Source organism: Acinonyx jubatus, chromosome A3 (genome assembly GCF_027475565.1).
Source record: "Acinonyx jubatus isolate Ajub_Pintada_27869175 chromosome A3, VMU_Ajub_asm_v1.0, whole genome shotgun sequence".
Classification (NCBI taxonomy): domain Eukaryota; kingdom Metazoa; phylum Chordata; class Mammalia; order Carnivora; family Felidae; genus Acinonyx; species Acinonyx jubatus.
Window position 1 is genome coordinate 114,003,503 of NC_069388.1, and position 15,902 is coordinate 114,019,404.

Below are 15,902 nucleotides of genomic sequence, written 5' to 3' on the forward strand. Positions count from 1 at the left end.
TGAAGCCAAGAGAACTCTAGTACCTGTGGACAGCTTACTTTGAAGAGAAAGAGGAAAGCAAAAGGCTGGTCTACCTTCTCCAGCCTCGTCTTCCACATGCAGCAAACAAGTAAGGCCACAGTGAGCAGGAGGAGGGGTGAGGCCAGGCGTGCTGTTAATGAGCTCCCTTCACAAGGAGGAAACACAGGAGAAGGGAAAAGGCACATTCCAAAACTCACCTTCCATCTTCATTCATTTGTCACATGTTTTTGAGCACTTTCTCTTTCTCTCTGCTAAGTGATGAGGATTCAAAGATATCTTGGCTATGACAGAAGGCAATACCTTAGTAATGAATAGTATTTTTCCCTGAAGTTTAACATGGGAAGAGGAGGGGTTATTAAACATGAATTCTAAGTGACACCATCTGTAGGTCACAGAGTGCCTTTTTCTGTCCTTTGAGTCTGGAAGAAAATCCATGTGACATCACTTGCTGTAGTAATGCTCTCATCTTGGCTTTGTGTAATCCAAATCACCATGAGGTGGTGAAAAGAAACTGAGTTCTATCCTTCTGTGGAGAGAATGGGACAGTTGTTTTCCTCTTTCCTGTGGCTGCCAGCTGGTCCTGCCATGCAGTCACACCCTGTGTCTCTCCCTCCCCCCATCTGACTCTCCTTCCAGCATGTCTTCTCCTTCTCCTCCTCATTCCTCAATAAAGATGTACTATCAGGCTTTGACTCACCCGTTTTCCAAAATTTCATTGACTACTCTTCTCAGAGTACATTTGATTAATTTCACAGACTCCTGAGTTTGGAAGGGTCTTAATATAATTGGGCATTGACCTTAGTGTGAGTGAGTTTTCTATTGTCTTACTTTTGTTTCCCCCAAAAAAACCCAGAGACAAGTTTGGGAGGCAGTTCAGGAAGGGCCTGTAGGGGGGTGAAGAAGTGATAGAAGAAAGAGAACAAAACAAGCCAAGTGTGAGTTAATTAGGAAGTTACTGCTGTGGGCATTTGGGGCTCTATTCCTCGACTGAGAGAGGCTGTGTACAACGTGCCTCAGAACTGTACTTGCAGAGTGAGGAAGTTAGGGTACCCGCCACATCTCATCTCTCACTAGACAACAGTTGCTCCTGAGGCACTGACTCCCTGGGACTGCTGGTTTCTCCAGAACAGACTGCAGGGCAGAAAATGCCCTGAAGCAGACAGTGCAGAAAGCCATCTGCATGATGGAATTGTGTGCAGTGACCTCCAGGGCAATCTGGGGGTGTGGGCAGGGCACATGACCACCTTGGTCATGTCTCTGCTAGTCTCATAAGCCACTCTTTGTAAAAAAATTTTCTGTACTTATACTCTTCTTCTTTTTTTTAATTTAATTTTTTAATGTTTTTAAATTTACATCCAAATGAGTTAGCATATAGTGCAACAATGATTTCAGGAGTAGATTCCTTAATGTCCCTTACCCATTTAGCCCATCCCCCCTCCCACAACCCCTCCAGCAACCCTCAGTTTGTTCTCCATATTTATGAGTCTCTTCTGTTTTGTCCCCCTCCCTGTTTTTATATTATTTTTTTGTTTCCCTTCTCTTATGTTCATCTGTTTTGTCTCTTAAAATCCTCATGTGAGTGAAGTTATATGATTTTTGTCTTTCTCTGACTAATTTCACTTAGCATGATACCATCCAGTTCCATCGATGAAGTTGCAAATGGCAAGATTTCATTCTTTTTGATTGCCGAGGAATACTCCATTGTATACATATATACCACATTTTCTTTATCCACTCATCCATCGAGGGACATTTGGGCTCTTTCCATACTTTGGCTATGGTGGATAGTACTGCTATAAACATGGGGGTGCACGTGTCCTTTCGAAACAGCACACCTGTATCCCTTATATAAATGCCTAGTAGTGCAATTGCTGGGTCGTAGGGTAGTTCTATTTTTAGTTTTTTGAGGAACCTCCATACTGTTTTCCAGAGTGGCTACACCAGCTTGCATTGCCACCAACAATGCAAAAGAGATCCTCTTTCTCCGCATCCTCGCCAACATCTGTTGTTGCCTGGGTTGTTATGTTAGCCATTCTGACAGGTGTGAGGTGGTATCTCATTATGGTTTTGATTTGTATTTCCCTGATGATGAGTGATGTGGAGCATTTTTTCATGTGTCAGTTGGCCATCTGGATGTCTTCCTTGGAAAAGTGTCTATTCCTGTGCTTTGCCCATTTCTTCACTGGATTATTTGTTTTGTGGGTATTGAATTCGATAAGTTCTTTATAGATTTTGGATACTAACCCTTTATCTGATATGTCATTTGCAAATATCTTCTCCCATTCTGTCAGTTGCCTTTTAGTTTTGCTGATTGTTTCCTTCACTGTGCAGAAGCTTTTTATTTTGATGAGGTCCCAGTAGTTCATTTTTGCTCTTGTTTCCCTTGCCTCTGGAGACGTGTTGAGTAAGAAATTGCTGCGGCCAAGATCAAAGAGGTTTTTGCCTGCTTTCTCCTCCTGTCTTACATTGAGGTCTTTCATCCGCTTTGAGTTTATTTTTGTGTATGGTGTAAGAAAGTGGTCCAGGTTCATTTTTCTGCATGTCGCTGTCCAGTTTCCCCAACACCATTTGCTGAAGAGACTGTCTTGATTCCACTGGATATTCTTTCCTGCTTTGTCAAAGATTAGCTGGCCATACGTTTGTGGGTCCATTTCTGGCTTCTCTATTCTGTTCCGTTGATCTGAGTGTCTGTTCTAGTGCCAGTACCATACTGTCTTGATTACAGCTTTGTAGTATAGCTTGAAGTCTGGGATTGTGATGCCTCCTGCTTTTCTTTTCTTTTTCAAGATTGCTTTGGCTATTTGGAGGCTTTTCTGGTTCCATACAAATTTTAGGATTATTTGTTCTAGCTCTGTGAAGAATGCTGGTGTTACTTTGATAGGGATTGCATTGAATATGTAGATTGCTTTGGGTAGTATTGGCATTTTAACAATATTTGTTCTTCCTATCCAGGATCTTGGAATCTTTTTCCATTTTTTTTTTTTTGTGTCTTCTTCAATTTCTTTCATAAGCTTTCTATAGTTTTCAGTGTATAGATTTTTCACCTCTTTGGTTAGGTTTATTCCTAGGTATTTTATATTTTTTTGTGCAGCTGTAAATGGGATCAATTCCTTGATTTCTCTTTCTGTCACTTCACTGTTGGTGTATAGGAATGCAACTGATTTCTGTGCATTGATTTTATATCCTGCAACTTTGCTGAATTCATGAATGAGTTCTAGCAGTTTTTTGGTGGAATCTTTTGGGTTTTCCATATAGAGTATCTTGTCATGTGGGAAGAGTGAAAGTTTGACCTCCTCCTGGCTGATTTGAATGCCTTTTATTTCTTTGTGTTGTCTGATTGCAGAGGCTAAGACTTCCAATACTATGTTGAGCAACAGTTGTGAGAGTGGACATCCCTGTCTTGTTCCTGACCTTAGGGGGAAAGCTCTCAGTTTTTCCCCATTGAGGATGATATTAGCATTGGGTCCTTCATATATGGCTTTTATGGTCTCGAGGTATGCTCCTTCTACCCCTACTTTCTTGAGGGTTTTTTATCAAGAAAGGATGCTGTATTTTGTCAATGCTTTCTCTGCATCTATTGAGAGGATCATATGGTTCTTGTCCTTTCTTTTATTGATGTGATGAATCATGTTAATTGTTTTGCAGATATTGAACCAGCCCTGCATCCCAGGTATAAATCCCTCTTGGTCGTGGTGAATGATATTTTTAATGTATTGTTGGATCTGGTTGGCTAATATCTTGTTGAGGATTTTTGCATCCATGTTCATCAGGGAAATTGGTCTGTAGCTCTCCTTTTTAGTGTGGTCTCTGTCTGGTTTTGGAATCAAGGTAATGCTGGCTTCAGAGAAAGCGTTTGGAAGTTTTCCTTCCATTTCTATTTTTTGGAACAGTTTCAAGAGAATAGGTGTTAACCCCTCCTTAAATGTTTGGTAGAATTCCCCTGGAAAGCCATTTGGCTCTGGACTCTTGTTTTTTGGCAAATTTTTGATTACTAATTCAATTTCCTTACTGGTTATGGGTCTGTTCAAATTTTCTATTTCTTCCTGTTTCAGTTTTGGTAGTGTATAGGTTTCTAGGAATTTGTCCATTTCTTCCAGATTACCCATTTTATTGACATATAATTGCTCATAATATTCTCTTATTATTGTTTTTATTTCTGTTGTGTTGGTTGTGATCTCTCATCTTTCATTCTTGATTTTATTTATTTGGGTCCTTTCCTTTTTCTTTTTGATCAAACTGGTTAGTGGTTTATCACTTTTGTTAATTTTTTCAAAGAACCAGCTTCTGGTTTCATTGATCTGTTCTACTGTTTTTGTTTTGTTTTTTTGTTTTTTGGTTTTGATAACATTAATTTCTGCTCTAATATTTATTATTTCCTGTCTTCTGCTGTTTTTGGGTTTTATTTGCTGTTCTTTTTCCAGCTCCTTAAGGTGTAGGTCGTGTATCTGAAATCTTTCTTCCTTCTTTAGGAAGGCCTGGATTGCTATATACTTTCCTTTTATGACCGCTTTTGCTTTGTCCCAGAGGTTTTGGGTTGTGGTGTTATCATTTTCATTGACTTCCATATACTTTTTAATTTCCTCTTTAACTGCTTGGTTAGCCCATTCATTCTTTAGTAGGATGTTCTTCAGTCTCCAAGTATTTGTTACCTTTCCAATTGTTTTCTTGTGGTTGATTTAGAGTTTCATAGAGTTGTGGTCTGAAAATATGCATGGTATGATCTTGATCTTTATGTACTTAGGGCTGATTTGTGTCCCAGGATGTGGTCTATTCTGGAGAACGTTCCATGTGCATTGGAGAAGAATGTATATTCTGCTTTAGGATGAGATGTTCTGAATATATCTGTTAAGTCCATCTGGTCCAGTGTGTCATTCAAAGCCATTGTTTCCTTGTTGATATTTTGATTAGATGATCTGTCCATTGCTGTGAGTGGGGTGTTGAAGTCTGCTACTATTATGGTATTACTATTGATGAGTTTCTTTATGTTTGTGATTAATTAATTTATGTATTTCGTTGCTTCTCCCTTTGGAGCATGAATGTTTACAATTGCTAGGTCTTCTTGGTGGATAGATCCCTTATGATATAATGCCCTTCTGCATCTCTTGATACAGTATTTTAAAGTCTAGATTGTCTGATATAAGTATGGCTACTCCAGCTTTCTTTTGTTGACCATTAGCATGATAGATGGTTCTCCATCCCCTTACTTTCAATCTGAAGGTGTCTTTAGGTCTAAAGTGGGTCTCTTGTAAACAGCATAGAGATGGATCTTGTTTTCTTATCCATTCTATTACCCTATGTCTTTTGATTGGAGCATTGAGTCCATTGATGTTTAGAGTGAGTACTGAAAGATACGAATTTATTGCCATTATGATGCTTGTAGAGTTGAAATTTTTGGTGGTGTTCTCTTGTTCTTTCTAATCTTGTTGCTTTTGGTTGTACCTATACGTTTCAGTTTAATTTAATTTGAGCCCCAAATGCCCACAGCAGTAACTTTCTCATTAACCCTGCTTGGCTAGCTTTGTTTCCTTCCCTTACTCACTTACTGGCCCTTCCTGTGCTGCCCCCCCCACACTTGTCTCCAGGTTTTCTTTTGGGGGAACCAAAAGTCAGATAGTAGAACACCTGTCTTATTTATTACTGTATACCCAGTATCTAGCTCATTGCCTGAAACCTAGGAGATCCTCAATAATTATTTGTTAGTCGAATGCCTCACTGACTAAATGATTTGGTGTCCCTGCATCACCTTTCTATTTTGAGGGAATGTCTGGGACTGCCTCTGGGGCCTTAGTTACTGGGAAGAGAAAGGAGAAAAGGAAGGTTGGAAACTATTCCTGATTCTGGGTAGTTCTTAGACCAAGAATCTCTATAGGAACAGGGTATGGCAATCATTCAAAGGATATCCCCATCCCATTCCTGGGGCTTAACTCTGTGTGGACACTCTAAGATCCTTTCAGTGGCTCATTCATTTGATAAGTATCATGCAAACACTTTGGGCAGTGCACTATGTTGAGAGCTATAAGAAATGGAAGAAAGGGCACCTCGGTGGCTCAATTGGTTAAGCATCTGACTCTTGATCTCAGCTGAGGTCTTTATCTCAGGGTCATGAATTCAAACTCTGCCTTGGGCCCTGCACTGGGCATGAAGCCTACTTAAAAAAAAAAAAAGCTACAAGGTGAAAGTTTTGTCCTCACAGAGCTTATAGTTGAATTGGGGGTAATAAAATAACTCATGTGAATTACAAAACAGCTTATATTAAGTGATGGATTGAGTATCTCAGTCTAAGTACTTGTAGCATTCAGAATCACCAGGCAGATTCAGTCCAGTAAAGGGAAATGGAACTCCTTGGGTGCCCCAGGAAGGCTGGACTTGGCTCCCTGTACACTCAGCCTTAACTGTGAACCCAGGACAGAGGAGGAGGAGATGTTCATCTTTGTGGGATTTCATGGGCTTGTACACTACTATATTACTACTGATGGACCATGGACTAGAGAGCCCTTCCTAACTGGTGCATACCATGCCAGGTCCCAGCCCACTTTGCCAACCCTGAGTGAGGAAAGTGCACTCCAGTTGTGACTAAAGTTAAATATGTCACCAACCCAATAAAGTGGGAGCTCAGAAAATATTAAATTCTATTTCAGGAGAGAAAAATAACTTGAAAATTTATTATGTTAAATGTTATAGAACAAAATTCATATCTGCTTCATGAAGGGACCTTATCTAGGACTGCTAAGAATCCAGTGTAGAACATATCTGTCCACTGATTTATTACCACCCTAGTGGTGGGACCAATTGGTTTTGAGGAAATGATTATTTCTCATTTGGAAAACTGATGGGCAGAGATGAATGTGAACTCTCAGAAGTCACAGCTGATTTGGGGAACACCATGAACTTGTGATGAAAGTGAATTTGAAAGAGTACTATAGAATGCTTTAAACTTGTGTTGATACAGGTGGCTTGTACAATATTTGGAAGGAAGAAAACACAAGTATAGCTTTGTTAGATTACACTGACAATATTAGTTTCTCTGAAATCCAGTTACTGAGAATACAGTAACATTTTAGGCTCACAGAAAGAGAAATTTAAGGCCCTATCTATGATTTTATTTTTCAAAACAAACAAAATTTAACCCTTTTCCAGGATAGAGTGACATAATAGACTGATATCACCAATTGCCAGGTAAGAGAACTACTTCCCGAGGGTCATGGCAGGTGGAGAACAGACATCCTTGCATGATTTTACCAACAGTCTTTCCAATGGGGGTACATGGTATATACCTGGCATGTGTGAAAATTTTCAACATCATATGTCATTAGGGGATTACATATTAAAACAATAATGAGATCTCACTATATACCTATTAGAATGGCTGACATTGAAAAACTGACAACAGCAAACGCTGACAAGGATGTGGAACAGCAGAAACTCTCATTCATTGCTGTGGGAATACGAGATGGCACACTTAGAAGACAGTCTGGAAGTTTCTTACACAGCTAAACATAGTCTTGCCATATGATCCAGCCATTATGCTCCTAGGCATTTACCCAAACAAATTGAAATCTTATGTCCACATGAAAACCTGCATTTGAATGTTTGCAGCAGCTTGATTTATAATTGCCCCAAACTGGAAGCAACCAAGATGTCCTTCAAAAGGTGAATGGAAACAAATTGTGGTACATCCATACAATGAAATGTTATTTGGCGATAAAAATAAATGAGCTATCAAGCCACAAAAAAAAAGTGGAGGAAACTTAAATGCATATCACTGAGTGGAAGCAGTTAGTCTGAAAAGGCTACATACTGTGTGATTCCAAATATATGACATTCTGGAAAAGTCACCATATTCTAAGGAAGTCCCAGCTACTTGGAGATGTCTATGATGGTGTTCTCGCCAACAGTGCCAGCTAATGTCCTAGTTGACAGCATCAACTACTAGACATAGGAATACACGAACCTTCAGATAATTGTAGCCCATACCTGTAAAGATGCCCTCAGCCTTCTGGTCTTCCAGCTGAGGACCCAGATATCACGAGCAAAGGCAAACCATCCCCATTGTGCTCTGTCTGAACTCTTGACTCCCAGAGTTCATGAGCATAATAAATACTTACTTTGTACCTCTAAATGGAGGGATTATTTGCAATAAATAACCGGGCCATATATATTAATAACAGTAGACAGCTGGCTCGTATATCTTATATTCTGGCTCCCATTTCATTGTTAGACAATTAATTCTTACATGGTAACTGTCAAGGAAGACTCAGACAAAAACACAGAAGAGGGTTACTTGTAAGGAAGCGAAAGATAGTCAGAAACACTTGTTCTCCAAATTACAAAAAACAAATGAACTCAATTTATTAGTTTCCTATGGTTGCTGTAACTAATTACTAAAAACTCAGTGGCTTAAAACAGCACCAGCTTATGTTATTGAGTTCTGGAGGTCTGAAATCTGAAATAGGTCTCACTAGGCTAAAACCAAGGTATCAGGAAGGCTGCATTCCTTCTAGAGGCTCTTGGGGAGATTCTGTTTTCTTGTCTTTTTCTGGCTTCTCAAGGCTGTCTATATATCTTGGCTCATGGCCTCATTCTTCCATCTTCAAACCCAGCAACATCAGGCCATGTCTTTCCCATGCTGCCTTCCCTCTGGTTCTCCCTCTTTTGCCTCTCTTTTCACTTATAAAGGACCCTTGTGATTACATTGGGCATCCACCCACGTAATTCAGGATAATCTTCCCATCTCAAGGTCAGCTGCTTAGTAATCTTAATTCCATCTGCAATCTTAATTCTCCTTTGCTATATTACTTTACATATTCACAGGTTCTGGAGTTTAGGACGTTATAGGCATCTTTGCGGGCCATTATTCTGTCTATCAAAGTTCCAAACTAACTTTAATGTCAGTTATGGGATAGGAGTTATGGTAGGTACTTCCATTCCTTAAACTAATCGGGAGTAAGTTGAAGCATGCTTTTGTATCTCTCTGCAAACTTTGTACATAATACATTCTCAGTAAATGTTTGTTGACTGCCTCCTCAAAAAAAAAAAACCATAAAAAAGTGCAAGTAGAGAAAGTAAGTATATTCACATGCCATTTACATTGTTCTATGGAGAAAGAATAATAAAGATAATCAGGGAGCAATCTGAAACCCACCTGGGATGAATTAACTTGCTCTTGTTCTGGTTTATCTTAATGAACTCTTAGCATAACCTTGTGAAGTAGGTGGGATGGATTTGTTATCCATATTTTGCAGGTGGGAAAGGAAATCTCAGGGAAGCTGAATGACCTCTCTGAAGTCACCCACGGGTCACTATGGAGTCAGCCTTGAGGTCTGTCCCATGTTTACAAATCCAATGCTTTTCTCTTATCCACTGTGACACCTCAGCATCCCCTTAGCCTTTCCTTGAGAGGGTGAATTTCCTGCTTGTGTCAAAATCTTATGTTTGCTTCTGTCTTCCCCTTTTATTTCTTTCCTGGCCTAGGAGATTTCTACTCTGTCCTGTGATTTAATTTGCAGTATGATTTTCATATGAAGCTTGATGTTTTGGGACATTCTCAGAGACCAGCCAAGGAACACCAGGAAGAGCAGCTACATAAACTTTTTATCTCTGTGTCCTCTACTGCATGCAGACGCGCTAAATTCCATGCTCTTGTACCAGCACGTTTGCACTGGCCACAGCTGATGAAGTCTGAACTCACTCTTGAGCCATGATCACACTTCCCAGGATCTTTTAGGGTTGTCAGGGGCAGAGGGAGTCAAAGTCACCAACAGCTTCCTCAGTTAAAAATTCACGAATTTAACCACCCATCTAGCTATTTAAAAATATTTATGGCCATATTTGGAGAAGTGGAATTGTTTAAGATTTCTGAGTCAGTTAGTAGCAGAGATGAGATTAGAGCCCAGTCTACTTCCTCAGCTGTATTCATTCCCATTATCAACCTGTTAACAGACAACATCATGGCAAGATGGCATGGTCAAGCTGTGAGGGCTGCTTGTCTCCTTCAGTCCATAGATGCTATGTTCTGAGCATGAGAAAACCCACGTTTTTGGGTTCAGAGGTTTGTTGACTGGGAGACATTAGGGAACAGAGGAAAGGGGAGAGCTGGGAGTGAGATTGGGATTTGAATCTGGCTCTAGAAGTTATCAGCTCTGTGCAAATAAGTTAAATAATTTCGAACCTTACCATCTTCTTTGTATAATGAGACTAATGATACTGTCTAAGACTTGTGAAGGTAAATAGTATGGTTCATATGAAAACATATAAGCAAGTATGTGACCCACAGAAAGTGCTCAGTAAATACCCACTTCTATCCTTCTTGTCTCAAGTGCATTTAGCCACACCTCAATGGTGTCCCTGAAGAAGACACCAAGGGTAGGTAAGGCGTACCTGGTAACTGAAATTATAGTCTTGGTTCTGCTGTTGCCCTGGATAAGATGCAGCCTAATTCTGTAAGTTGCTTTTTCATATCCATAAAAATGTGGATACTCAAGCCTACCCCTCATAACTTCACGAGGCTTGGTGAATGTACTAAGCTTCTAGGACTGAAAAATCTATATAACGTAGATCTATAAATTTGTAGAAAAACAGATTTCAAATATATAGAACAGTGAGAAAAAAAGAAGCTCAGCCGCTAATACTACTGTACAAGTGAGTAGAAAATAAGCAACCAGAGTAACTTGCCAACAGTTTAGAACTGTAAATATTTCAGGATGAAATGGATTTAGAATTGGTCAAAAAGCACTTGATTACTAGCTCCAGGGATTGAAAATTTTAATCAACATAGTTGCTGTTAATAGACATGTATTGAACAACAGCTATGCTCTAGGCAAGTGATAAATAAGAGTTTTTAAATGTAGTCCCTCCCAAATGTCTACAATTAAAGGAGATAAAAAGCAAGGTAGCCTGAATCAAATGAGAGAGGTACTAGGGGGAGAAGGGGGAGGGATTAGACTCATCATGAACCCCTTGAGCACTACATATGCCATGGGGCTCAAAGTCTGAGAAGAGAGGTGGGTAACTGGTCCAAAAGAAAGCAGCAAAATGGACAAAATGAACTCTGAAGGATGGTTAAATACTTTGGGTTGATTCCTCTGCAAATCAGGTTTCTGAGGCTCCAAACGTCCATTGCACACAGATCCATCCATCCTGGTCTCAGCTATTTGTTCCTCTTCCCCTCCCACTCTTTGTGATCTGTTTCTAGTTTTATCAGACTGTGAGTCCTCTGAGGGCAAGAGTCATACCTTATTTGTCTTTGAATGTCAGTCTACTGGTGTTTGTACAGAGCAAAGTGCTCACTTACTGCATGTTTACGGGACTGTTGAGTGACTGGGAGACAGGATGGATGTGGAGTGAGCAGGTCACACCTGACTCAGAAGAATGAGAAGGTGGAGGTTATTTTTCATGACTCAAAAAAGCATCTTGACACATTAGTTGGGAAGACAGCTGTTTGGATGTCGTGGTGGACATCTGTTGGTTGTTCACCTAGCATCCACTGCTGCCTTCCTCTCTTCCTAATAGCACAGAGTTTCCTTTCCATGGCTGAGGTGAGTATTACCTCACCCTCAGCCAATCAGTGTAATCTCATCTCCCCTGCCTGCATGTTGGTTTAGGACTAGGTGATAACCCAGGGCTAAGCTAATCAGGGCATGGATATACCTTGGTTCCTCCAGTTCTTTCAGGTTGATTTAAATCAGAGTGAAGCTTATTGGTCTGCTCCCAAGTTTTGGAGGAGAGAAGGTTCATGTCTCTTTCTTTCCTCTGGATGATGCAGAGCATGAATATTGTGTTGGAATCACTGTAACCACTTTGCTTCAGTCAGGGATGAAGCAAGCATATGGATAAAGGCACAACCAGAGAAATGGAACACAAGTCTGAATCAAGCTGCACAGAAGACAGCTCTACATTGTGCATTTCTGTGCGAACCGGTACATTCTCTCAGTGTTTAGGTCAATCTGATTTAGATTTTATTAATATTCATAGCACAATGCATGTTAGGTGATGTAGCTGTAATTGTGCCATTAAAGTTGGAAACTGAGAGTCAGTGGCATGGTGTCTGGCTCTACTGCTCCCTCACCAGCTCTGATATTGGGTGAATTGTTTGCATTTTCTGAGAGTCAGTGCTTCTCATCTGTAGAGTGGAGTAAGGATAATAGGCTTTTGAGGATTAAATGAGATAATGCGTGTACACCGCTAAGCACACAACGAGAGCTCACAAGAGGGTAGCACGACAGTGCTGACATAAACAACCTTGAAGGGTCCTGCCTGGGATTTCAAGTATAAAATGACATGTCCTGGGTCATAATTGAGCTTTTTTGTCAAAATTCTCTTTTGTAGGCTTGCTCACCTTAAGTTCTTTGTGTGTATTTCTTAAAAGGTCAAGTCAACTTAAATGGCTGATTAACACAGTCCATTGTATTTGTGCTTTGCTCCCCATATTTTAGTCAGGGTTCTCTCGAGAAACAGAACCAATAGGATAGAGTTATAGATATCTAGATACCTAGTTATATCTCTCTATATTTATATGTATATATCAAGAGATTTTTTTTATAAGGAATTGTTTTTTGTGTGTGTGAAAATTTCTTCGTAATTTAGCAAGTCGTTGCTCTTTGTTGTCTTACTTAATCCTCATAATAATCCTGTAAGGTTTTGACATATCTTTACCATACAAAAGAGGAGTCAGAGACACAGAGAGATTATTTTGTTGACTTGACCAAGGTCACAGAGCTCCTAACCAGTGGAAATAAGATGAGAATTGAAATCCTCTGAATGCAATGTAATGCTATTTTCACTCTACTGGATTTTTATATACCTATTTACCTGCAGATAGCTGCAAAGTTGAGAAGAGCCCATTTACAGAATTACCTATCTCTATTCTGCAGTGTGTTTAGGGACAGACAGTGCAATATGAAATGTCAAATCGTGTGTAATTACTATTATTACTCATTCACCAACAAAGTCTAACAACCTTGGATGCCTTTGTCCAATGAGCAGCTGCATTTGAGAAACATCCTTGGGTTGGCATTAGTTGACCACTTAATTCTCAACCTAAGATGAGCTCTTGTTTCGTTTAATGGCTTTCAAAACATTGACATGCATGGGAGCACAGAACAGCACTCTTTCTTGTTTTTCCCTCCTTCTAAAACCACAAGAAATTATTTAAGGAAGTTTTAATGAAATGCATCTGTCACTTATTAAGATGGATGGCTGGAGTGCAGCTTTCCATTACTGGAAATGGCAGAATCAAATTAGGAAATAACAGTCCTCAGCATCTTCTCCAACTGGCTTTTGCATAATGTGTTGGGAAAAATGCCACCTTGGCAGAAAACTGCTATTGTGAGGGCCAAGATTCCTAACCCAAAGGGGCTGTGTTTACCAGTGAGATTCCCCTTCTTTGGTGAGTGAAATGACTGGGTTTGAGAGTGAAGCTGCCTTGCCTATGGCATTTTTTGGTTTTTGGAGTTTGGAGGCTCTGTCTCACAGTCCAGGAGTCTCAGAGAACCTCTTAGGCTGTGTGCTCCTCTCAGTCCGAAGCCCTGACTTTTGATTTGGCTTTCCAAACATTAAATTTATCTTGTCTTATTGGGCCCAACAGCAGCCATTCAACAAATATTGGATATCTACTATGTGGCCAGCACTCTTTTGACACTGGGGTTCCCAGCAAGAGCAAAACAATGTGCCTGCTTCATGTTGCTACTATGGTAGATGGGGACGCAGCAAATAAAGTTCAGAAAGTGTTTCATGCTATGAAGGTAGTAAAGCCAAGCCACAAAATAAAGAGGAGGTGGAGAAGGGGTTTATTAGAGAGAATAAAATCTCTTTCACAAGTCATGAAACCCAGACTCTTATTTCAGGATGACCATTGTATTTTTGTGTCCCTAGGGGAAACTGTGCAGCTAGTATTTTTTTGTGTGTGTTTTGCTGTTTTTGTTAAAAAGGATTTTTTGAGATCATTTAATTCATCTTCCATCCAAACACAGGACTGTTTTCAAACAACCCAATAAATGATAGTGGACTAGTCACCTTTTCCTGAATACATCTAGACTCAACTTTGTTGCCCCAGGAGGAAGTCAAATGGACTCAAAATGTTTGTTAATCCATATAGTTTTTCAGTAAACATTTATGGAGCCTCTATTATGTGCCAGGCATGCACGATGCCCTGGGAGAGAGCAGTAAAGAAGGTGCAGAATATCTTCAGCACACTGTTCATTTCCATATCACCTCACTGTTGCGAAGAGCTTTCATGCACATGATTTCATCCTTCCAACGATCCTGCAGGATTGGCAGGACAAGTATAATCAAGGCATTGAAATGTATGATTGTCATTAGCACTATTCTCTACATATTTCTGGCTTTCTGCTTTCTGAGCACAGCCCTTTTAGTTAGTTGTGCCATGTGACATGCTCTGGCCAGTGAAAAAGGAGGAGGATGGATCATGTCACCAATGATCCCAGACTCTAAGAGGACCATTCCTTTTCCCACTTTTGTGGTGATGACGGATGCTGATGTTCCTGTAACCAGCTCACTGAGGAACCACAGTGAGCAAACACCCCTCCTGTCCCACATTGGATGTGTGGTGTGTGTAAGAAATTAAACTTCTGCCATATGAAGCCAGTGAATTTTGTGGTATTATAACTGCTTCATAAATGGACCTCAACGAATACCAGGTTTTGTCTGATCACTTTTCCTCACTGGGAGCTTAATATCTTGTGGTGGAACTTTGCATCTCAGAGGGAATCCACTCCCTTGCTAGGAAGTTTTGATTGTTGGGAAGTTGTTCCTTCAAAATTGAAATAAAATCTGTTTTTCCATCACTCCTGATTCCTCACTCTCCCCTCTGGAATATCAAGGGAGACACTTACATCTCCTTCTACATGGCTGTTCTTCATATAATATGACAGCTGTCATGTCTCCTTGTCATGTCTCCCCTCAGAGCTCTCTTCTCCAGGAGGAATGTGACTGATACCCTCAAACGGGTTCTTTGATGACACGGTTCCCAGATGTCTCATTATGCTTGTTCTCAGTCTCTAGATATGCCCTAACTACCAATGTAGCTTTTATATGGGGGAAATCATGGTTTCAGATGCTTTTTTCCTTTTTAAAAATTTCATTTCAAGTTAGTTAACATACAGTGCAGTCTTGGTTTCGGGAGTAGAACCCATCTCTTACATATGACACCCAGTGCTCATCCTAACAAGTGCCCTCCTTAATGACCATCACCCATTTAACCCATCCCCCAATCACCTCCCCTCCATCAACCCTCAGTTTGTTCTCTTGTATTTTAAGAGTCTCTAATGGTTTACCTCCCTCTCTCTTTTTATCTTATTTCAAATGTTTTATGACCACATCTACTACAGTGAAACCTATATTTTTTTAATGTTCAGGTATTTAAAACTAAATATAAATATGTATATTTAGTAATATTTAAAAAATGTTTCTTAATGTTTATTATTTTTGAGAGAGAGAGAGAGAAACAGAGCACAAGAGGGGAAGGGGCAGAGAGAAAGGGAGACATAGAATCTGAAGCAGGCTCCTGGCACTGAGCTGTCAGCATAGAGTCTGATGCGGGGCTTGAGCTCACGAACTGTGAGATCATGACCTGAGCCGAAGTCAGACACTTAACTGACTGAGCCACCCAGGCACCCCATATTTAGTAATCTTTTAAGACAAATTCAATCTTACACTTCCTGCTTGAAATTCTTAAATAACTCCTCACCGTGTTTAGGATAAAGTGCTTCTAAGACCCTAAGTGATCTGACCATAGCCTACTTTACCAGTTTTAACCTTCCCAAACATCTCTGTGTTAATCATTTTTCTGTTTTCCCTCTGATCCATTCCTTTGGTCTACATCAAAATGGGATGGAAAGAATGCATTCCAGGGCTCCCATATTGGC